The sequence below is a fragment of the Lissotriton helveticus genome, chromosome 5_1, assembly GCF_964261635.1.
Source record: "Lissotriton helveticus chromosome 5_1, aLisHel1.1, whole genome shotgun sequence".
Classification (NCBI taxonomy): Eukaryota; Metazoa; Chordata; class Amphibia; order Caudata; family Salamandridae; genus Lissotriton; species Lissotriton helveticus.
In genome coordinates, this window is record NC_136065.1 from 1,646,903,355 (window position 1) to 1,646,925,550 (window position 22,196).

The 22,196-nt window shown below is 45.2% G+C and overlaps 7 non-coding genes across 7 annotated transcripts; 5 read left to right on the forward strand and 2 right to left on the reverse strand.

Annotated features, from left to right (window-relative positions):
* Window positions 1–13,933: 13,933 nt before the first annotated feature.
* On the forward strand, window positions 13,934–14,005 carry TRNAT-UGU (transfer RNA threonine (anticodon UGU)). Its single transcript has one exon. It is a non-coding gene; the product is annotated as a tRNA-Thr (tRNA).
* Window positions 14,006–16,250: 2,245 nt separating this feature from the next.
* TRNAS-GCU (transfer RNA serine (anticodon GCU)) lies at window positions 16,251–16,332 on the forward strand. Its single transcript has one exon. It is a non-coding gene; the product is annotated as a tRNA-Ser (tRNA).
* Window positions 16,333–16,921: 589 nt separating this feature from the next.
* TRNAT-UGU (transfer RNA threonine (anticodon UGU)) lies at window positions 16,922–16,993 on the forward strand. The gene has a single exon. It is a non-coding gene; the product is annotated as a tRNA-Thr (tRNA).
* Window positions 16,994–18,147: 1,154 nt separating this feature from the next.
* TRNAI-UAU (transfer RNA isoleucine (anticodon UAU)) lies at window positions 18,148–18,242 on the reverse strand. The gene is made up of 2 exons: window positions 18,205–18,242; window positions 18,148–18,183 (listed from the first exon to the last, which is right to left on the reverse strand). It is a non-coding gene; the product is annotated as a tRNA-Ile (tRNA).
* Window positions 18,243–18,534: 292 nt separating this feature from the next.
* Window positions 18,535–18,616, forward strand: TRNAS-GCU (transfer RNA serine (anticodon GCU)). Its single transcript has one exon. It is a non-coding gene; the product is annotated as a tRNA-Ser (tRNA).
* Window positions 18,617–20,619: 2,003 nt separating this feature from the next.
* TRNAT-UGU (transfer RNA threonine (anticodon UGU)) lies at window positions 20,620–20,691 on the forward strand. The gene has a single exon. It is a non-coding gene; the product is annotated as a tRNA-Thr (tRNA).
* Window positions 20,692–21,859: 1,168 nt separating this feature from the next.
* On the reverse strand, window positions 21,860–21,954 carry TRNAI-UAU (transfer RNA isoleucine (anticodon UAU)). Its single transcript has 2 exons — window positions 21,917–21,954; window positions 21,860–21,895 (listed from the first exon to the last, which is right to left on the reverse strand). It is a non-coding gene; the product is annotated as a tRNA-Ile (tRNA).
* Between the last annotated feature and the right edge of the window lie 242 nt (window positions 21,955–22,196).

The following is a 22,196-nucleotide window of genomic DNA, read 5'->3' on the forward strand; positions in this document are numbered from 1 at the left end:
CGTGCATGCCAGGTATGCCTCGCCGAGTAGTGAACGCCTTTGTAAGACCAAATTAAATTGGACATTTTTTAGAACTGTATTGTCATTTTCAGGCTGACGCGCAGAATAAACAGAGAGACGCTGCAGCCTGAAGTTGAAACCGGCGAGAACGCCAGGTATGCCTTTTCCAGTTTTGAACTCCTTCTCTAGTTTATTTTATCGGACACAAACTTTCAAGTAATGCACTGTCATTTTTAGGCAGTCAAAGTATCGTGAAGAACAGAGAAAAACAACTCTGAGGGTCCTCATAAGATCCCCTGCACACACCTTGAGGTATGCCGAGTTAAAGTACGTGCATTTCTGTTTGTATTCAAACTGAGGAAGAAGTTACATCTTGTCCTCAATTACCCACAGGTCCAAGTAACCCCAGTTGAAAGTAAATAAAGTACCTGCGGACCGGCGGCTGCTGGGACAAAGGTAAAAATTGTGACATTAGAGTACTTAGCTGAAAAGCAGACGGATTATGGATAAAAAAGTAAAAACACTTTGTTTTATACATTTTTAGAAAAATTCAAGAGACCGAGCCCTGAGGAGAACTCGACAATTGAATATACCGAGTTCGAAACGCGTCGGCACACAGAAAAAGACTAGCTATTAGTTGCTTAATAGACCACAGAATTAATTTATGGTTTATTAATTGCTTGAAAAAAACTGGTTGCATTTGTTTGTAATGGAATCATTTTGTGAGTCGAAAGCTTGACTCTTGTTCTTTTTGAGAAATAATAGTCTGTATATATTGCAAAGAAAGTTTATATATGTAAGTGTTGTATTGTCTAAATGTATTGTATATTTGTATATATGACGAAAAATTGCTAATTGTGAGAGAACGCAAAGTTTCCTTTTCATATGAGACGTTTACACCTTAAAAAAGAAACTAAAAGGGTACGAATGATATATGCCCTAATTACCCAGGAGTATCACTTGGTATGTTTTTCCCATAAATAGTAGGTTTAAAACAATTTGTAGTCGGTAAATTGCTCTTTTTTTTCCCTGCCACCAGAGAGAGCACCGCACTGAACCACAGATGACACACAGGTACTCCAGGTCAACCGCACGTCTGGCACCTCTAATCAGCAAGCGAGCGCCTAGCGATAAGCACGCCTGCACTCAAGCGCCTTACAGTGAGAACCTGGGCGCCCAAGAACCCATGCAACTCAGAGAGAGGGGCGCAGGCCCGACAGCAGGGATGCATCCGCGATAAGAAACCCCCTGTGCTAGGAGAACTGAGACCCCCAACAAACGCGGGAAACCCCTGCACTGAATCACTTTCGCCCATCCATGTCTCCTGTCCAATTCTAATATCCTCAACACCTCCAGTCCACAGCAGAAGGAACCAACAGCCCGGGCTCCGATTCCCCATTTCCAGCTCCCCTGTTGACTGCTTCGGCAGATCCTCGGCAGGCCCCAATCCTCTCGGAGCCACGGCCGGCGCTACATGAACAGTGGGGTGTTGAGGAGCTGTTCTGTGCTCTGACACCTTCGGGTAAAGTCCGCGCTTTATAAAAATGCATTAATTAAATAAATAAATAAAAATACCTGCCCCTGTCCTGTACGCCTTATTACTCTTGAAGGGGTTCCCCACTTCCTCCCCCGAGCTGGCACCCACTTACACACATAGCCCCAGTCCTCATGAAGCACTCAGACCCCTTGCACTCACCATCCCCCGGCACCGCTCCTCGGCTCTGCCGCTGCTCCTCTGAGGCTCGCCTCGACGCCCTACAGATCCTCCATATACGCCCCCTCCACACTCGGAGCCCTGACGAGCAGCAGCGGCTGTCTATGAGCGTCCAGGGCCCTGGGACTACCTGCCCTTCGGCAGCCAATCACAGCGCTGCAATTCGCACTTCCTCACTGCCCCCAGGTTTAACCCCTTTGCGCCCGGCAACAGCGAGAGGGGAAGTACTCGCAACAATTTCCACTTTGGTGACCGGTGGAAGCTGTGCCAGGGAGGCGACAGTGTGCCACGGAGTGCTCAGGAAGCGGGGGGCTGTAGACAAACGAGGAGAGAGGGGGCGGGGGGAGGAGGAAGTGGGAAGGAAGTGTGGTGCAATAATATGTTGAGAAGGGAGAGGAATGGAGTGTTGGGCTTATTTTATTTTATTTTATGAATGCGTTTTTATATAGCGCGGACTTTACCCGAAGGTGTCAGAGCGCTTCACAATAGGAACAGTAATGATACATGAGAAGATTACAAGTGAACAAATTACAAAAGCAAACGTTAAGTTACATGAGGCAAAAGTGACAATTGTGAGCAAACAAAATACAAGAGGTAGTAAAAGGTACATTACGTGAGGAATAGACTGGGACCTCGGCGAGAGGGAGGGTGTCCCTGAACACCACCATGTTTCTCCGAGGCGATGCAGAAATGCCTCGGAAAAAACGCAGCCTCATTTTGGGATTCAGGGGCGTGTTTTTCTTTCTCTCCTCTACCCATTGGCCGGAAGGTAAAATTCCAGCCAATGGGAAGAGGAGAGAAAGAAAAGAGAAAGAAAGTTAAAAACACACCCCCAAATCCCAAAAAGAGGGGGCTTGAACGGAGTGATTGCCCCTCTCCTCCAATGGCTGGCCTCCGTTTAGGAAGCCAGCCAATGGAGAAGAGGGGTGGGTTCAAGCCCTCACTCTAGGAGACATAAGATCTCTCCCTGCGACTGCGCAAGCGCAGCCTACGCAGGTCTCGACCTAAAAAGGGGGTTGTGGTAGGTTCATTTGCTATGCTCTACTTGGTCGACATGTTTCGTTAAGCAGTCCCCTCTGCTTTACTCATCAGGACCTATATTAATCCCTACTACACTCGAAAAACTAATTATTGTGTCATATGCCTACTTTCCTAAAATAGACTTGCAAAAATAAGCTAGTCTATTTATTCCTGGGCTTGAGTAGGCCCCAAAGGGCCTATTCCAGCCCAGGAATAAATAGACTAGCTTATTTTTTGCAAGTCTATTTTAGGAAATAAGGCACATGACACAATAATTAGTAGATACTGGCATTGCTCCATTAGTCACTGTGCAAGATCGACTCACATGCTAGCATGTTATCATTACTATTAAAAATGCCGTCCAAATGGAATAGATTTGATAATTCTGCTATAACGTGCTCTGTCCATTGAAAACCCCATACCTTTGCTAGTTCTGACACAGTCTAGGAGAACGAGTTAATCAAAAAGGAATGGACACTAGTGTCTACTGAACCATTGGTTCAAACTTGACAACCCTCATAGGCAGCCTGATTCAATCGATGCGGTGTATCTTTTATCCGCCCCGTCAGGTGTCATGGCATATTCATAGGGTAGTCAAGAAGCGTGTGGTATGCCTGCCTCACCCGAGGCTACCTCTGGTCCAGGTAGAAGTGTCCAGGAATAACAGGGAGGGTAAATTATTATAAAAGGCAGTGTATCTCCAACAGTTTTTTAATGAAAAAGGGGATGACACTGTCAATTAAGAATTGTCGATATATATATGTAATCGAGTAACTAGATTACCATATACCTATGTATATATGGATCAGTCTAGGAGAAACCTATGATTATTTGTAATTAGCACATAGTAAGAATTTCCTAAAAAATGAAACATAGTCACCTAAGGCAGACGAGGTGGCAGAGTGGTTGGGCGTCACTAGGGTTGGTGTCACCCGGTACTGGTAACTCATGGTGTCACCCCCTCACGACTTACCGCATGTACCTCCTCTTCTCCGAGTCCGCCAAGAAGGTAGGCCAACACAGTCATGCGTCAGATCTTCCAAATACACAGTGCTGCCTTGTACCCACCATCTTTTTTTCATTCTATATCTGATTTATCAGAGGGAATTCCCTAAGCAGAAGAAACCCTGGAGCACATACGATAATAGATTAGATACAAAGCTAGGTGCTGCTCCCGACACAGACGCTTCATATAGCGATAGGGAACACCAGGCAGCTCTGAAAATAAATCGCTCCTTGACACGTCTTTAAAGCTTCCTTCCTTTTTTAATGCACTGTGACTCTCTTGGGCCGGCCTTGGGGACTGGGAGTCTAATGCGATGCGATCTGATTGTGTTTGTGTGCCACATTCAGTCCTGCCAAGTGTCACACATCTCGCATTACACTAACGCATTAGTTATCTCAAGAAACTATAACGCATGCCCTAAGGTAACTATAACTCATGCCCTCGCGATGCACTGCTAATGACCCACATTACTCATGACATCTTCAATGACATCATTGATAATATCACTGCAACATTTGCAATGAAATTATTGGTGAGAAAACTGCGCGTGGTGGGGCACGAGTTATAGAAGACTGGGCTATTCTTATCACTGTGCGGTCTGATGAGACATTATGGGTAATTAGCAGGCTCCCTAATTTACACTATTTACGAAGGCACCCTCAGTGATGGGATTAGTAGTAGTACATATTAGGCAAGCACTTGCTCCAATCATGCCCAAACCTATTCAGCTCAAGTTAACTCGAGAGAACTTAATCAGTCAAGGGCTTTAATAATTTGAGGAGGGACACCCCTCTCCCTCCCCTCCCCACCCACCAAACACATAAAAAAACATGAATCCCTATTTTTCCTGCAGTTACAGTTCAAACCTTATCAATGAGATTGACGATATATCAAAGGGAAGCACTTTCTGGAGTGATGCCACTAGCCAGGCAAGTCAAGTCCACTAAGGTTAATTTACTCAATCAATGAAAGTAACAGCATGATATTGGCATTCACAAAAAATATAATAAATATGGCTGGCAACAGGTACTCAGGATACTTAAACCCACTATTACCCTAGGCACTTCTTCATTGATACTTTTAATTAATGCAAAGCATCACAAGGAAGTACACTGACCTCTAAGATGTTTCCAATTTAAATATTAATTCTATACACTATCAGCCACATGCATCAAGCGATTTAGGAATCGCAAACGGTGCGAATCGCAAAAATCGGCCATTTGCGATTCCTAAATCACTATTTGGGATGCATCAATCCAAAATACAAGAAATCACTATTTTTTGCGATTTCTAAAAATGTGATTGTATTTAAGGAATCCCAATTTGCGACTCCTTAAATGCAATGCATGACACCTAAAACAAATTGTGAATTCGCAATTAGGAGGAAAAAATTACCATGAGGTTGGACATCATGGTAATTTGCGAAAAAGCTGAAAAATGCAATTTTGTGCATTTTTCAAACTGTCATGTTGTGCACACACATGCCCTTAGGGCATGTGTGTGCACAAGATATGTGCATAGATTGATTTCAGGGGTGCAACAGGGTGTCCTTTGGACACCCCTGCAACCTTGAAATCGCAATCTCAATTTGCGATTAGCTAATTGCGAATCGCAAATTGAGATTGTCTTCCCATTCATTCCCATGGGCCTTTTGGCCCATAGGAATCAATGGGAAGGGATTCCTTAATTGTGATTCGCAAATTGTGAATAGCAATTAAGGAATAATAAGGAATCGCTAAAAAAATTGCGATTTTTTGATGCATTGCCGTTTGCGATTCCTTAATTGCGATTCCTTAATTTTGGCAATTAAGGAATCGCAAACGGCAACAATGATGCATGTACCTGGATCTTCATACACAAGTAAATTGCTATCTACAATAAAAAAAATTCCCCAAACATAATATCGCTGTGTTACAGCGTTAAAGCACGGTGAGTAAGTCTAACTTTACTTCAATATCTCCTTTCAAGGGGAGAAATAAAACCACTCACATTTTATCTGGGGGCTTTTCTACAATACAGCTCTGGCAGTGCCCAATGAATCACTTTTTCTACTACACAAGAGTGGTCACAGCCAAAATGAACTTCCTGTTCTGCAGTCAATAACAAGGCCTGTATTCCTAAGTCTCACTCTTTCCAATACTGCCGGACATTACAATCAGCCGAGCGCTTACACAACAATGCACAAATTCAGTAATAAACACCATGCCTTACCTTACCGTGGGGATGGGGGCAGGCTGAAGTTCCTCATGCGTGAAACGCTCAAAATAACCGGTCAGATTTCCTTTATGGGTGAGGAATGACGTAAAATGGTGGAAACAAAACCAAGGTCATGAGCGTAACAGAAATTCGAAATCCCTGGCCATTCTTTCAGACTGCTGGTAATCGATCTCCATGCCTGGCTTTATTATTCAATAGGTGTATACTACACTATCATCAAGGTCCCTTTAGCGGTTTATTGATGTTCAGCAATCACGCGATTGTACATTTGAGCACAAGAGGAAATAAGACAGGAGAGTCTAAAAATATGTCTGTAATAGGGCTACGTCACCAAGGCCGCCCTTTTTATTATGATAAAGTGCTCGAAGTGCCCTCATGCAGACTGATACCCACTGCCACATCCTGTTTATTAGGTGGCTAACGTCATCATTTCAATAGACTTAAAAGCAAAATCGGCACTTGAATAATGTTTAACACTTTCTTGCCGTGCATGCGGACTTTCTTAGCATTCACTAAAGCATTTGAAAGCACAGGTTAGTTGGCAGCTCTGCTCGTTACGTTAGGTCATATCTGTCCCGTCTACAGGGAGATGGCTGAATGTTTGCAGCACACGCACACTCCCCATGCCTGCCGAGACGGTCTCTTCTCCGAATCTCTGTCCGACGTGGTGCTGGCGCACGACCGCCGCGTCAGAGGACGGAGCACAGCGCGCGGGGCTGTCCCAGGGCCGTCATTGCTAGCGCTAAAGATTTACGGCCCTGGGACTCACAGCCAGTCAGCGTAACCAGATTGGTGTCACCCCATGATGGGGTGACACCCGGTGCGGTCCGCACCCCCCGCACCCCCCTAGTGACGCCACTATGGACTGCTAATCCACATGGTCAGCGACTAGCTGCCGCCTCCCCCCCAATCCGGCACCCAATACCCAGGAACGTGGACACGAGACGTCTTTACTTTTTGGAAGGCGGGCGCTAGTCGCCCGGCCGTATTTATTAAAGTATGAAATTAAAAAAGGTTTTTAATTGCATAATCAACAATTTATACAAAAATTCAGCAGGACATTTAGGTACATAATCCTTAGCAACACGTTTGAGAGCCTGACTTTAACAAAACTCTAATACATGTTGTTTTCCTAACTTATACTAAACATCCTCATCTAGAATTTTTGTACATTTCTGGCCATATGGCAGGGTCACTACCGGTGTCAGGTCCTACTAGCTGCGCCTCCCCTCTGGATGTGCGCATGCGCAGTGTTACCCCGGGAATTGCCCGGTCTACGCCCTGAACTCCATTTACCCACTAAAGGAGGGCCCTTACTCTGCGCCGGTGGCGTCGTGAGTCCACGCGCGCGGGGTGGCTACCAGCCTAAGGAAAGCGTGAACTACTCCTACCCGCGCTCCTTTGCTTTGCAGCATCCATTACCTTGCCCCTGGAGTTGTGGGAGTGGCCCGCAGGCCCCTCCCCCTGGGCGGGAACCTCCATAGGATGATGCCCGCCCCCTCAGACCTCAAATATGTGCTCACCGATAATGACCTTACCGCCACAGGCCAGCATTGTTAACCGACGATCTGGCCTCCCCCTGCCTAGACCTATCCTAGAAAGTTCTTACTCTATCAAAAACCTTTCAACTAGGCCCTGATATTATCAGATCACAGGACCCTTCCTTCCACCTTCAAATGGACTCCCCTCACCAGGTAGAGTTCTGCACCTCAAATACACCCATAGTGGATCATCTGCATCCGAGGGGGGGCTTGAACTAATGTTTACTTTTTCACTGTGTGTTGATCCTCTCTATCGAGTGATTCAACGCCCTGACCGAGTCCGCCCCTCGCCCCTGCCCCCACGGGATATGTTGAGACCCTACTACTGTGCCCCCCGGGCCAGTCCTGCAGACCCACCCACAGTGGAGATGAACCCATCAATGAGTATTAACCTCCCAAGTTTGGCCAGTGGAAGTATCACCACTGACGGGGGGGTCGGGCCGCTGAGCTAAGAGTCCCTGAAAGAAGTTACTGAACTGACCAAGGCACAGTCCCCCAAACCAACTCTTCCCTGTCCCGCGTCCAGCCTGTTGCTTGCGCTGGCACATTGTAGCACCTCCCCTTCAGGTGATGAGTTCCTCCCCTGCGTCACAGGTTGGAGAAACTGCCGGAACCAGGAAAATATCAAGAAAACCTGGGTGACAATTCCCACTTCCACCTTAGGGAATGGGTAGCACTTACACCTGCCAGCAAAACTTGGGCCCTTGGTGTCCTCTTTCACGATGTATGCTTCCCTTTTGACGTCCACCCGCTCCTCATGTTGCGGTGTGGAGCACCCCTCCAATATCCGCCGTGGACCCGGCCGTGACTGACGCCAGCATCCCCTGAGCTGTCCACCTGTTGCAGCTGTTGTGATGTGGAGCACTCCAGATGTCCCCATGGACCCGGCCATACATAAGTGGAAAAGATAAACACAAACCATTAGTGTTTCTGGCGATAACTGCTGTACACGCGCTAGTCTTACATTAGCATCACTTACTTGCTAAGTAAGTTTTTAGATAACCTTAGCGCCAGATGACTACTCATTCGTACTTAGTAAAGTGACAGCTTGTGCCACTTGCGAACCTCCACGTTATGGCTGCCTACGGGTGCCTGGCGGAAAGCCCTTCATGTAAGCTTAGACCTGTGGTCCTTAATGAATGCGATAGCCCAACCATTGTTACTTCAGGACCATACACGGTGTGGAATGCCATAGAATCGTACTGTATATTTAGGTAATGTTCCTGACTTCACACCCCACGCTGATCCACACATGCCTGCATTCCACGTACTCAGATGCTAGGCTTTATGCCACTTGCTGACATTTACATTAGGGCTACCTAAGGGTGTCTGGTAATATGACCTGGCTTCTTAACGAAAGCTGCCCCACCCGTCTGCATTCAATGCCCTCCGATGCTAGGCTTTAGCTGAGATGAACACCGGGTGCACTCCCCACCTTACTCGCCGTTGCGAGTGGTCAGCAGCATCAGCTTGTGACACCCGTAGCGCATTTGACTCCATGCTACCGTGTGGTGCCTATTAGTATAACCCTGGCCAAGAATAAGCCTGTAAGCTCCAGTAAATGCCATAGCTCCCCCCCCCCCCCCCCATGGGTACCTACTGTCAATACCAAACACACTACCAGCCCAGTGAAGGAACCAATCCTATCCTTGCTAAAAAACAAAAACAAAAAGAAAACACTCAGGGCCCCTACGAAGTTACCTACCGTCCAAACTTCGCCTGACGTTATTCAAACCACCCCTGGCCCGTGTTCCCTGCCATTACAAACCTCGGTGAGGTACAGCTCTGTCCTAGCCCCCGGGAGCATCCATCCCCTTGCTTAAACACTTGTTCCAGTTCCTTATTACGCCGAGGGTCATGTTCCAGGATCTGTGCGTTGCGCATAGAGCCTAATTTGGAATGGCACTCGAAGTCCTATGTGCCTAGACGGCACCCCCAATCTGCCCGTGTTTCAATAGAATCACCATGGGAGGACGGTCTCTCTCAGTCGTGGTCCCCCAACCCCAAACTTACCACCATCCTGTTATGGGGACCCAGGCAGGCATGCAATGGAGGAATGGACATGCCTAAAGTTCGCCAGATGAGGCTACGGACGGCCCAGTGCCATGCTCATGTGAATTTAAATTAATTGAGGCCGTGGCTGTTTGTCTGACCCGTTTGCAAAGGTGAGTCTATATTGCTCATCGTTGTCAGTTCATGCGTTTGTCTCAGGCATTGACAATGCTGTGGCTAGCCCAGTTTAACACTACTGCCTATTGCAGGAATGAGACACTATCATGTAATATTTCAATTATCTTCACCTAATCGAACATACAGCACTGAGGCCCACTCACCTCTAGGATGTTAGGGGTAATATCACAAACCCATGCTAGCGACTAATCATAACACCCCTAATAAAAGATGTGCTTGCCCAAATTGCTATCCGGGAAGCCTAGCACCAAATGAGCAACGGACAGGAGAGGCCAATCAGCGTGGTGATACCATCGTCTTAACTGCCTTCAAGCCCCTATTTAGGTGTGGCCTTCCCTAACAAACAACCCATGGACCACAATGCCATGATGACGCGCCTTGCACGTGGTATTACCACCCGTGGTATCGCATCATAGTACCATCCTCGCTCCCACGGACTGGGCTTTAGGTGGGATGCCATGGTCACTCCCTTGGAGTCAGAACTTTGGCTTTGCCAAAGCTTGTACCTCTCGCATTCTGATTGCCTTTGATACGTGCCCAAATGCCACCATTGCCTACGTAAGATTTTTCTTGTGCCATGGGCAATTCTCACGGTCTGCACTACAGTATTGTGCGCTAGAATGGGCATAAAGGACAGAAATCCGACAGTATAAGGCCCCCAGTAGACCAGTGTGTGTTTATTCAACACTCTGTAGTGGGATCAATGACTTGTGCCGTCTTATATTACTTGTTTACCTGACTGTACATTGATACGTTTTATGTATGTTATTATTATCCTTTCATGTTAGTGACTACTACATTGTACCCATTACCTCTGTTCTTTCCTACTGCCCCTTCCCTGTCATTGTGAAGCGCTCTGATATCTGTAAGGATCTTGTTTGCGCTATATAAAACTTTGAATAAATAAATAAATCAAAATTTTGGGTTAATTGGCCTCTATTTATTTAGGTAGTAATGGTGCGTGAAACTGAAGCATTGCTAGCTGAAACCGTATTGCCTGAAGGGACATGTGCCTATTTGGGGAAACAGCCGACAGACTACCTTTGGAGGTAGAAAGCGAGAAACTAATTACTGGTTCCTGTGAGCGTTTTTTGAGAGTGAAAATAACTGGGTGTCAGGGTAGAGGTTAGATTAACAGGCTGGTCGGTCAAGATATATTTTGGGCGACCGGGTTTCTGAGTGCGGATATCTTTCTCGTCAAAGGGCTTTCTCTGAGGTACTCAGCTGTCTCTGAGTAGTAGAAATGGCTTCAGTTTATAAATTGGGATTAAAACACCACAGATGGGCAGAGGAGCTGGTGAACCACCGATAACCTCTGCTTCATTAAGCTGCTATATTTATCGCTGCTAGAACTCCGCCAGGAATCTTGTACAAACCTTCCCTTTAACCAGCAATTCATCCACAGCTGTCTAGGTACTTTTAAAAGCACACTTGTTAAAATTGCAGGGTGCACCGTGCAGAGTATGAAGCAGACTGGATGTGTTGATATGACACTTGGATAGCCCTTATGAAAGCTGTATCACCACAATGGCAAACCAAAACCAGGTGAAACATGTTGACCAACATGCCAAAGCAAAACCAGGTGAAACATGTTGACTAAAGGACATAAGAGCCATCAGAACTCAATGCACGTCCCATCTCAATTTCTGATTTGCCATAAGGTACCCCAAAATAAACACCTCGGTAAACGTGGGGACACCTGCAGCCATTTAAATCTTTTCCCAGTCCTTATACTGAGCTCCTTAATACAGTCAAACTGCCCCCCCCCCCAAAAAAAAAGGGTTGATCCACCCAGTATAGACAATTATATTGGGTGAGGACTCGCCGTTGAAGCATGCCACATAGGAATACGAGGGCTGGAGTCTGTTAAAATGCAGAAGTGTTTTCCTGCCCCTAATTTTGGGAAATATATAATTTAGGAGATTTCCTTTATTATCGTATTGTTTAAGTTGTGGGGAACTGATGTAATCCTTCTCATATTTTGTCCACATTTCCTTTGTTATATTGTGGTGATATTTTAAGTCAACCATGTACTGTTTTAAGGGTTTTGTGTCTTGTGGGCCAGACCTGCATTTCTGTAATATAGTATGTAATCTGCATGCACGTTGACATCACAGTAACATCAAAATATTTTGTCCTCCAAAACTTGGATCAATAATTTTACATTCTCTAGTTAAAACACCTTATGTCAGATACATGAAATGTAGTAAGGGTCACACAACAACTATGTTTACCATTATCTGACTCACTGTCACTGCGATTCAAGGGCAGTTCCTTGGCGTTCAATATTCCCCTTTTATAAAACAAGTTCTTTAGTCGACTTAGTTCAATGACTTTTAACAAAGTCTGCAAATACCACAATGCCCTATAAGAAACATGAACATGTCAAAAGATCCCGATTAAATCAAGCGTCAATAAACCTAAGATAGAAGGGGCATGGGTTAAAATGTAGATGACAGGAAGCTGGTTTGGTTGGATAAAATCTTGAGTTCACATAAAAGGTAATCATTTGCTGCTGTTAAGATGTAACTTTTTGCCATCGACCGATGTTTGGTGAACAAAACCGATCAGGTCAATGATTTAATCTCCATCATCACACACGCAATTTCTTGTTGTCACGCATATATAGTTATGCATCTTTAAATATAGGCTTGCTTTCATTTCTATGTGATATAACTAACTTAATGTTGGGTGATGTCATTTCTATCCTCGGGTAATTTTTTGTTAGACAGCCGACGGAAGTCTGCTCTAATGCAGTCGAGATGTGTTTCTTCCTTCAAAAACCACACACAAAATAATAACTTCCATTTGAATGTTCCCCTTGGCTGTATTGAAAGCCATAAAAATTGTGGAGTTGCGCCCAAAGGCCAGAGTGAATTCAACAACCAGCAGCGCGATATGCAATTACACAACATACAAATGCAAAAAGGGGGGGGGGGGGGCGCTTCGGCGCTTCATTCTCCACCAGATGAGCTACAACAAAAACGCTCCCCACGCCAAACATCTTGTTTGCTTCGGTCACTTAACTTTTGTCCTAGTGCCGCTGTGTGCAGGGATGCCCTCGTGAGACACGATCCGTCCCGTGATACGGAGCTCTGCTTGACTCCGAAGGTTCTCACTCGCCGCCCTGCTCGCCCCGCCGGTCATGGCTGCTCCCTCCGCGATTGCAAGTCTTCGACCACCGGAATGCTCCCTCTGCCCATTGCGAGCCTACAACACCGCTGGCTCGGTCCTCACTGCTCGTTTCTTAATCCTGGAAAAACAAAAACAGAGTTAAGGAGCCTCCCCGCGAGGCTGGTCCCGTGAACTCCTAAAACAAAGAAGCCCCGAGCGCGGGGCACACCGTTTCGGCGAGGGAGCGTCCAGGGACAAGGGGGTCTCCTGGGCGCTCCCTATCTCTTTATTCCTGAGGGGCCAGGTGGCCCCTCCTCTAGCCCGTCCCCCCTGACCCGGACCCACTTCCCAGGATCCGGGTCAAGGAGGCCGCCAGCCAATCGGCGGTGGGCCGCGCCCCCCAGGGCACGCCCCCACCGCCGAATGGCAACAAAGGAGACAGTGGGGGCGACGGTCGCCGCGCCGCCATGCGTGCGGGGGGGCCGAGGGCCCCCCCTTTTCATTGTGCTCTGCACGCGTTGGTTTAAATCCCACCTTCGTCAGAACGCCATCAGACACTCTTTTGAAGGTGGGCATGTCTCGTAGTACAATTACACTCTCTTTCAAGACACACCCAAAATCCACTAGAAGGGCCCAACTGACTATTCCATTTTGGCAATTATGTCAAATAAAGGGAAGTATTTTGTGCTTAATTGAAATTAGATCTTTCATGAAGTGTCCAGAGGATTGCCTTTCCCTCACTCCTGGCCTTCTAACCAGTTTGGATAGATAGACTGATAAGAAAGCAGCTCTTACTCCTAAAGTTTCAGCCATCTCAAGTGTATGACTGTTGACATATGTCTGCCCCACAGAGACAGATCACTTCTAATAAGTGAGTTCTCTATCTGTCACTGATTGCGGACATACTAACTAGAGCTATCAGTATGGTCATAAATGTGAATACTCTTATGTTCTCAAATCAAAATGGAGTTTTTCCTACTTCCAAGAAAAGTGTCTTAAGCATGCTCTTCAATTTGTGCACGCATGTAGACATTCAAATGCAACTGCATTTCCATACAGAGTCTCAAAATCATAGATATTTTCAGACCACTGTAAGAATACATGTTGCGATTTACATACTGCAGGCAGGCTGGCCTTGTAGCTCAGTGGCAGAGCACTGGCCTTGTAAACCAGGGGTCATGAGTTCAAGCCTCATCAGGGCCTTTTTATATGTGAGTTTCTGTATGTTGTTTTCAAGTCATTCTTTTTAGGAGTCACACATTGTCTTAAGTTTGCTTATTGACAGGCTTCCCTTTCCTGCTTTCATCGTATCAAGAAGACTTCATGAAAACCATTGAACCATAAACTATTGCCTCACCCCTTCCGATCGCCTGACAAACGCCATTCTCACCCCGCCGGGCAAAGCCAAATAAGCCATGCATATTTGAAGTTCCTTTGAAAGTCAGAGCGAGGACTATGACCTCTGTTCAGACTGAGTCTGCATCCACAGAAAGGATGAAATAAGGATCTAGAAATTTCACCAAGGAGATGTGAACTTCATCCCCCTTAAAATACTTTTCCTCCCAGATGCCCCGGCTCTTAGTCAAATGAGGTTAATCTTCAAAACCCCACCCCCACTAACCATAAATATCCGACTCTCCTGCTGTCCATTCAAATGATACAAGGTATCTTGTACATAGAGAGAATGTGAGCAAAAGCAGAATCGCTTCATAGATTTGGTGACCTTGGATGGGTGGGCTGGATAAAGAAGTGAACCTGATTTCGGGAAAAGGAGTATCGTGATGGGGATGAGGAAACGAGAACATGGACCACATTCACAAGTTAGAGAAATAAATGTAATAGGTTGAATGTTTTTAAAAAGTTAACTTTGAGCATGAATTGTTTTTTAAACTGCAAAGAATTAAAAAATCAATGTGGGATTGGAGGCACAATCTGAGCAGAAAGCACCATAAGCTGCAATGGTGCAACTCTTATGTTGACTAGAAACATTAATATGATGACGCTCTTCTTTTGATATGTCTTTCAGTTCAATTTTATTGTAAGTAGCTGATACAGCACTGTTTGCAGCTCCTCAGTATATGGTTATCCCGTAACAACAATTTTTTCATCGTATTTATTATTCTACAAATGTATTTTTAAATGCACTGATGTGGTGTTTGCATGCTATGCAAGACGGCACATCATGGAATGTTTATAAGGAGCATCGAATAGGATTGTGATATTTGCACCTGGAAGAGTCAGACACACAGATCCTGAAAAGAAGTAAAGACTCTCTAGCAAGGGCCGTCTTTACCCTGAGTTTAATCTTTACTTTTAGTGAAATGGTTTATGAAAAACCAGTAAGCTGCTCCAGGTGAGGCTCGAACTCACAACCTCGGCATGCCTCAATGCAATAGTGGGGATATCTCGTGCCATTCGCTCTTTACACCAGGCTCACCCCTCTCCCAGTAAAACACTTACAAATGATTGATGTCCTCTGCGTAGCTTTATTATTATACCAAAATCCATTTCCGTTGTGTGTAAAACTTCCCACATTTACCATTTATTAAATTCACACATAAATGCTGCGCCCATACATATGCGCCACAGTTTACCATATATATACAAATTGGCATCTCTAGAGGAGTGTTGTACCAGCAGGACACAACACCACCCCTTTTCCAAGCCACCAGCTACTAGGGTAGAGCCAGAGAGTCCAGGACCACCAGCAGGACGGCCCCCTCTCCCGCCAGCCTAGAGCCGCCATAACTGCTTTCCCTGCTCCAGGGTCAACCGTTTTCCGTCCAAAAGGAGTCCCTCAGCCTTTTCTCTTATCAGGGACCCCGCCCCGCCCCGCCCCCCACAATTGAACTTAGGGATGGGTGGGTGGGCAACTCTTCCTCGGCTGGCCTTCTTGTTACCCAGGCGAGAGACAAAAGAGGGCTACTCCCGGGGTGCTGCTCTCCTTATCCCCTTGGGAGGAGGGTCCTCAGACGCCCACCAAGCGTCTCGCATTACCGAGACACCCTCCCCATGATGTCCCACCCAAGAACCGAAACTTACCCACAGAGACGGGCACGGAATGCCCACTAAAGGCCCCCCTCCCCAAGTCGCGGGGGTGGCCTCTCAGTACTGCTGTATAAGTACCGCGCGCTAACCGATTGCGCCACTGGAGCTCACCGTTCTCATATCTCCCCAGTTGGGCCATCTAGAGCTGACCAAGTAGATACTGGCACTGCTCCCTTATTCACTGTGCAAGATCGACTCACATGCTAGCATGTTATCATGACTATTAAAAACCTACAGTCCAAATGGAATAGATTTGATAATTCTGCTATATCATGTGCTCTGTCTATTGAACACCACATACATTTGCCAGTTCTGACAAAGTCTAGGAGAAACTTATGATTATTTGTAATTAGCACATAGTAAGAATTTTCTAAAAAATGAAACATAGTCACCTAAGGCAGACGAGGTGGCCGAGTGGTTAAGGCGATGGACTGCTAATCCATTGTGCTCTGCACGCGTGGGTTCGAATCCCACCTTTGTCGGAACGCCATCAGACACTCTTTTGAAGGTGGGCATGTCTCGTAGTACAATTACACTCTCTTTCAAGACACAGCCATAATCCACTAGAAGGGCCCAACTGACTATTCCATTTTGGCAATTATGTCAAATTAAGGGAAGTGTTTTGTGCTTAATTGAAATTAGATCTTTCATGAAGTGTCCAGAGGATTACCTTTCCCTCACTCCTGGCCTTCTAACCAGTTTGGATAGATAGACTGATAAGAAAGCAGCTCTTACTCCTAAAGTTTCAGCCATCTCAAGTGTATGACCGTTGACATATGTCTGCCCCACAGAGACAGATCACTTCTAATAAGTGAGTTCTCTATCTGTCACTGATTGCGGACATACTAACTAGAGCTATCAGTATGGTCATAAATGTGAATAATCTTATGTTCTCAAATCAAAATGGAGTTTTTCCTACTTCCAAGAAAAGTGTCTTAAGCATGCTCTTCAATTTGTGCACGCATGTAGACATTCAAATGCAACTGCATTTCCATACAGAGTCTCAAAATCATAGATATCTTCATACCGCAGTAAGAATACATGAAGCGATTTACATACTGCAGGCAGGCTGGCCTTGTAGCTCAGTGGCAGAGCACTGGTCTTGTAAACCAGGGGTCATGAGTTCAAGCCTCATCAGGGCCTTTTTATATGTGAGTTTCTGTATGTTGTTTCCAAGTCATTCTTTCTAGGAGTCACACCTTGTCTTAAGTTTGCATATTGACAAGCTTCCCTTTCCCGCTTTCATCGTATCAAGAAGACTTCATGAAAACCATTGAACCATAAACTATTGCCTCACCCCTTCCGATCGCCTGACGAACGCCTGACAAACGCCATTCTCACCCCGCCGGGCAAAGCCAAATAAGCCATGCATATTTGAAGTTCCTTTGAAAGTCAGAGCGAGGACTATGACCTCTGTTCCGACTGAGTCTGTATCCACAGAAAGGATGAAATAAGGATCTAGAAATTTCACCAAGGAGATGTGAACTTCATCCCCCTTAAAATACTTTTCCTCCCAGATGCCCCGGCTCTTAGTCAAATGAGGTTAATCTTCAAAACCCCACCCCCACTAACCATAAATATCCGACTCTCCTGCTGTCCATTCAAATGATACAAGGTATCTTGTACATAGAGAGAATGTGAGAAAAAGCAGAATCGCTTCATAGATTTGGTGACCTTGGATGGGTGGGCTGGATAAAGAAGTGAACCTGATTTCGGGAAAAGGAGTATCGTGATGGGGATGAGGAAAAGAGAACATGGACCACATTCACAAGTTAGAGAAATAAATGTAATAGGTTGAATGGTTTTAAAAAGTTAACTTTGAACATGAATTGTTTTTTTAAACTGCAAAGAATTAAAAAATCAATGTGGGATTGGAGGCACAATCTGAGCAGAAAGCACCATAAGCTGCTATGGTGCAACTCTTATGTTGACTAGAAACATTAATATGATGACGCTCTTCTTTTGATATGTCTTTCAGTTAGATTGTATTGTAAGTAGCTGATACAGCACTGTTTGCAGCTCCTCAGTATACGGTTATCCCGTGACAACAATGTTTTCATCATATTTATTATTCTACAAATGTATTTTTAAATGCACTGATGTGGTGTTTGCGTGCTATGCAAGACGGAATATCATGGAATGTTTATACGGAGCATCGAATAGGATTGTGATATTTGCACCTGGAAGAGTCGGACACGCAGATCCTGAAAAGAAGTAAAGACTCTCTAGCAAGGGCCGTCTTTACCCTGAGTTTAATATTTACTTTTAGTGAAATGGTTTATGAAAAACCAGTAAGCTGCTCCAGGTGAGGCTCGAACTCACAACCTCGGCATGCCTCAATGCAAGTACTGCTGTATAAGTACCGCGCGCTAACCGATTGCGCCACTGGAGCTCACTGTTCTCATATCTCCCCAGTTGAGCCATCTAGAGCTGACCAAGTAGATACTGGCACTGCTCCCTTATTCACTGTGCAAGATCGACTCACATGCTAGCATGTTATCATGACTATTAAAAACTACAGTCCTAATGGAACAGATTTGATAATTCTGCTATATCATGTGCTCTGTCTATTGAACACCACATACATTTGCCAGTTCTGACACAGTCTAGGAGAAACTTATGATTATTTGTAATTAGCACATCGTAAGAATTTCCTAAAAAATGAAACATAGTCACCTAAGGCAGACGAGGTGGCCGAGTGGTTAAGGCGATGGACTGCTAATCCATTGTGCTCTGCACGCGTGGGTTCGAATCCCACCTTCGTCGGAACACCATCAGACACTCTTTTGAAGGTGGGCATGTCTCGTAGTACAATTACACTCTCTTTCAAGACACAGCCATAATCCACTAGAAGGGCCCAACTGACTATTCCATTTTGGCAATTATGTCAAATTAAGGGAAGTGTTTTGTGCTTAATTGAAATTAGATCTTTCATGAAGTGTCCAGAGGATTGCCTTTCCCTCACTCCTGGCCTTCTAACTAACACTGGGCGTAGTGGGCGTAGTGGGGCTCCGCGGAGTTACGCGGAGTGGGCGAGAAGCTACGCCCACTTCCGCACTCCACGTAGCCCCACTACGCACCTCCCTCCCGCTCTCCCCTACATACATTATTTAAGCAACTACCCTTAATAAAACAATTTTAAAGCACTTACCGTGTCCGGGGCTCGTCCGGGGCTCCCTCTTGGAATAGCGTTGTCCTGGCTACCAACGCGCATGCGCGGACGGCCGCGCATGCGCATTGGTATCCAGGAAGGGACGCTATTCCAAGAGGGAACCCCGGACGAGCCCCGGACATGGTAAGTGCTTTAAAAATTGTTTTATTAAGGTTAGTTGCTTAAATAATGTATGTAGGGGAGGGCGGGAGGGAGGCGGGTGGCGGCCGACTCGGCTACGCACACGGAGTGGGCGTAGTGTTGCCGGCTATGCTGTCTACGCAAAATGCATAGAAGGCAACACTACGCCTACTCCGTGGGCGTAGCTGATTCGGACGCCCAGGGTTACTTCTAACCAGTTTGGATAGATAGACTGATAAGAAAGCAGCTCTTACTCCTAAAGTTTCAGCCATCTCAAGTGTATGACTGTTGACATATGTCTGCCCCACAGAGACAGATCACTTCTAATAAGTGAGTTCTCTATCTGTCACTGATTGCGGACATACTAACTAGAGCCATCAGTATGGTCATAAATGTGAATAGAGGACTACACTTCTCAGCGCTAGTTGAGGCCCACCACTCCGGCTTGTGGCACAACTTTTTCTTTACTTCCCATGCATCTCGGCCACGGCCTTTGATAGGTATGCCAGCACGTATCACGCCACCAAGTTGCATCAATTGCCATGCAAAATGATCAATATTGATTGATTCTATGTTATTTGTTTGTTTATTTGTCTGTTTGTCTCACCATCTGTCCACAGACTTCTACGTTCCTCGTAACAGAGGTAATTCCCCAGACTTATTAGTTTGTTTCTTTTAATGCACCTTTTTTATACATAGTGCTATTTTTAACTTTCACCGCCTTTGGCAGGGTGGGCCTTAGCGCGCCCACACCTGTTAAGGTGACACTCACAAACTGGTCCTGAAGAAAGCCCTTTAAAGTCACACATACCACGGGCAGAAACATGTTGACCCCTCTTTAATAGGGAAACACAAGTATATTCTATTTGGTTAGTTCTCCCTACACATAGTTAATTTTTTATATGTCAGGTTGACCAGCCAATAAATGATTTTTTGGTACAACCCTGGACATTTTTAAATTCACTTAACTTTTTTCACACTTTACCCTCACAAGAACCTGCTCCGCAGTCTCCTGGCGTCGCAGCACACCGGGGAGGTATTCGATCTCTCCCGGTGGACCCGATGATGAAGCATGTCACCACTAGGGTGAGTGAGGGTTTCTTGAAAAAATCTTGTATTTTTTCGTGAAATTGGCCTGTGCATCTGACCACTTACAACTGGCCTCGAATCTTACGTGCTACAACGCTTCTCTGAGGGACACTCTTCTTTTGTTTATCTGATAACTGACTGGGGTGTAAGAATGCCCTATAACCCTATCTCTCCTTGTGTTGATTCATAAATGTGAATACTCTTATGTTCTCAAATCAAAATGGAGTTTTTCCTACTTCCAAGAAAAGTGTCTTAAGCATGCTCTTCAATGTGTGCACGCATGTAGACATTCAAATGCAACTGCATTTCCATACAGAGTCTCAAAATCATAGATATCTTCATACCGCAGTAAGAATACATGAAGCGATTTACATACTGCAAGCAGGCTGGCATTGTAGCTCAGTGGCAGAGCACTGGTCTTGTAAACTAGGGGTCATGAGTTCAAGCCTCATCAGGGCCTTTTTATATGTGAGTTTCTCTATGTTGTTTCCAAGTCATTCTTTCTATGAGTCACACCTTGTCTTAAGTTTGCTTATTGACAAGCTTCCCTTTCCTGCTTTCATCGTATCAAGAAGACTTCATGAAAACCATTGAACCATAAACTATCGCCTCACCCCTTCCGATCGCCTGACGAACGCCTGACAAACGCCATTCTCACCCCGCCGGGCAAGCCCTGCCGGGCAAAGCCAAATAAGCCATGCATATTTGAAGTTCCTTTGAAAGTCAGAGCGAGGACTATGACCTCTGTTCCGACTGAGTCTGCATCCACAGAAAGGATGAAATAAGGATCTAGAAATTTCACCAAGGAGATGTGAACTTCATCCCCCTTAAAATACTTTTCCTCCCAGATGCCCCGGCTCTTAGTCAAATGAGGTTAATCTTCAAAACCCCACCCCCACTAACCATAAATATCCGACTCTCCTGCTGTCCATTCAAATGATACAAGGTATCTTGTACATAGAGAGAATGTGAGAAAAAGCAGAATCGCTTCATAGATTTGGTGACCTTGGATGGGTGGGCTGGATAAAGAAGTGAACCTGATTTCGGGAAAAGGAGTATCGTGATGGGGATGAGGAAAAGAGAACATGTACCACATTCACAAGTTAGAGAAATAAATATATTAGGTTGAATGGTTTTAAAAAGTTAACTTTGAGCATGAATTGTTTTTTTAAACTGCAAAGAATAAAAAAAATCAATGTGGGATTGGAGGCACAATCTGAGCAGAAAGCACCATAAGCTGCTATGGTGCAACTCTTATGTTGACTAGAAACATTAATATGATGACGCTCTTCTTTTGATATGTCTTTCAGTTAAATTTTATTGTAAGTAGCTGATACAGCACTGTTTGCAGCTCCTCAGTATATGGTTATCCCGTGACAACAATGTTTTCATCATATTTATTATTCTACAAATGTATTTTTAAATGCACTGATGTGGTGTTTGCATGCTATGCAAGACGGCACATCATGGAATGTTTATAAGAGCATCGAATAGGATTGTGATATTTGCACCTGGAAGAGTCGGACACGCAGATCCTGAAAAGAAGTAAAAACTCTCTAGCAAGGGCCGTCTTTCCCCTGAGTTTATTCTTTACTTTTAGTGAAATGGTTTATGAAAAACCAGTAAGCTGCTCCAGATGAGGCTCGAACTCACAACCTCTGCATGCCTCAATGCAAGTACTGCTGTATAAGTACCGCGCGCTAACCATTTGCGCCACTGGAGCTCACTGTTCTTATACCTCCCCAGTTGAGCCATCTAGAGCTGACCAAGTAGATACTGGCACTGCTCCCTTATTCACTGTGCAAGATCGACTCACATGCTAGCATGTTATCATGACTATTAAAAACTACAGTCCTAATGGAACAGATTTGATAATTCTGCTACATCATGTGCTCTGTCTATTGAACACCACATATATTTGCCAGTTCTGACACAGTCTAGGAGAAACTTATGATTATTTGTAAT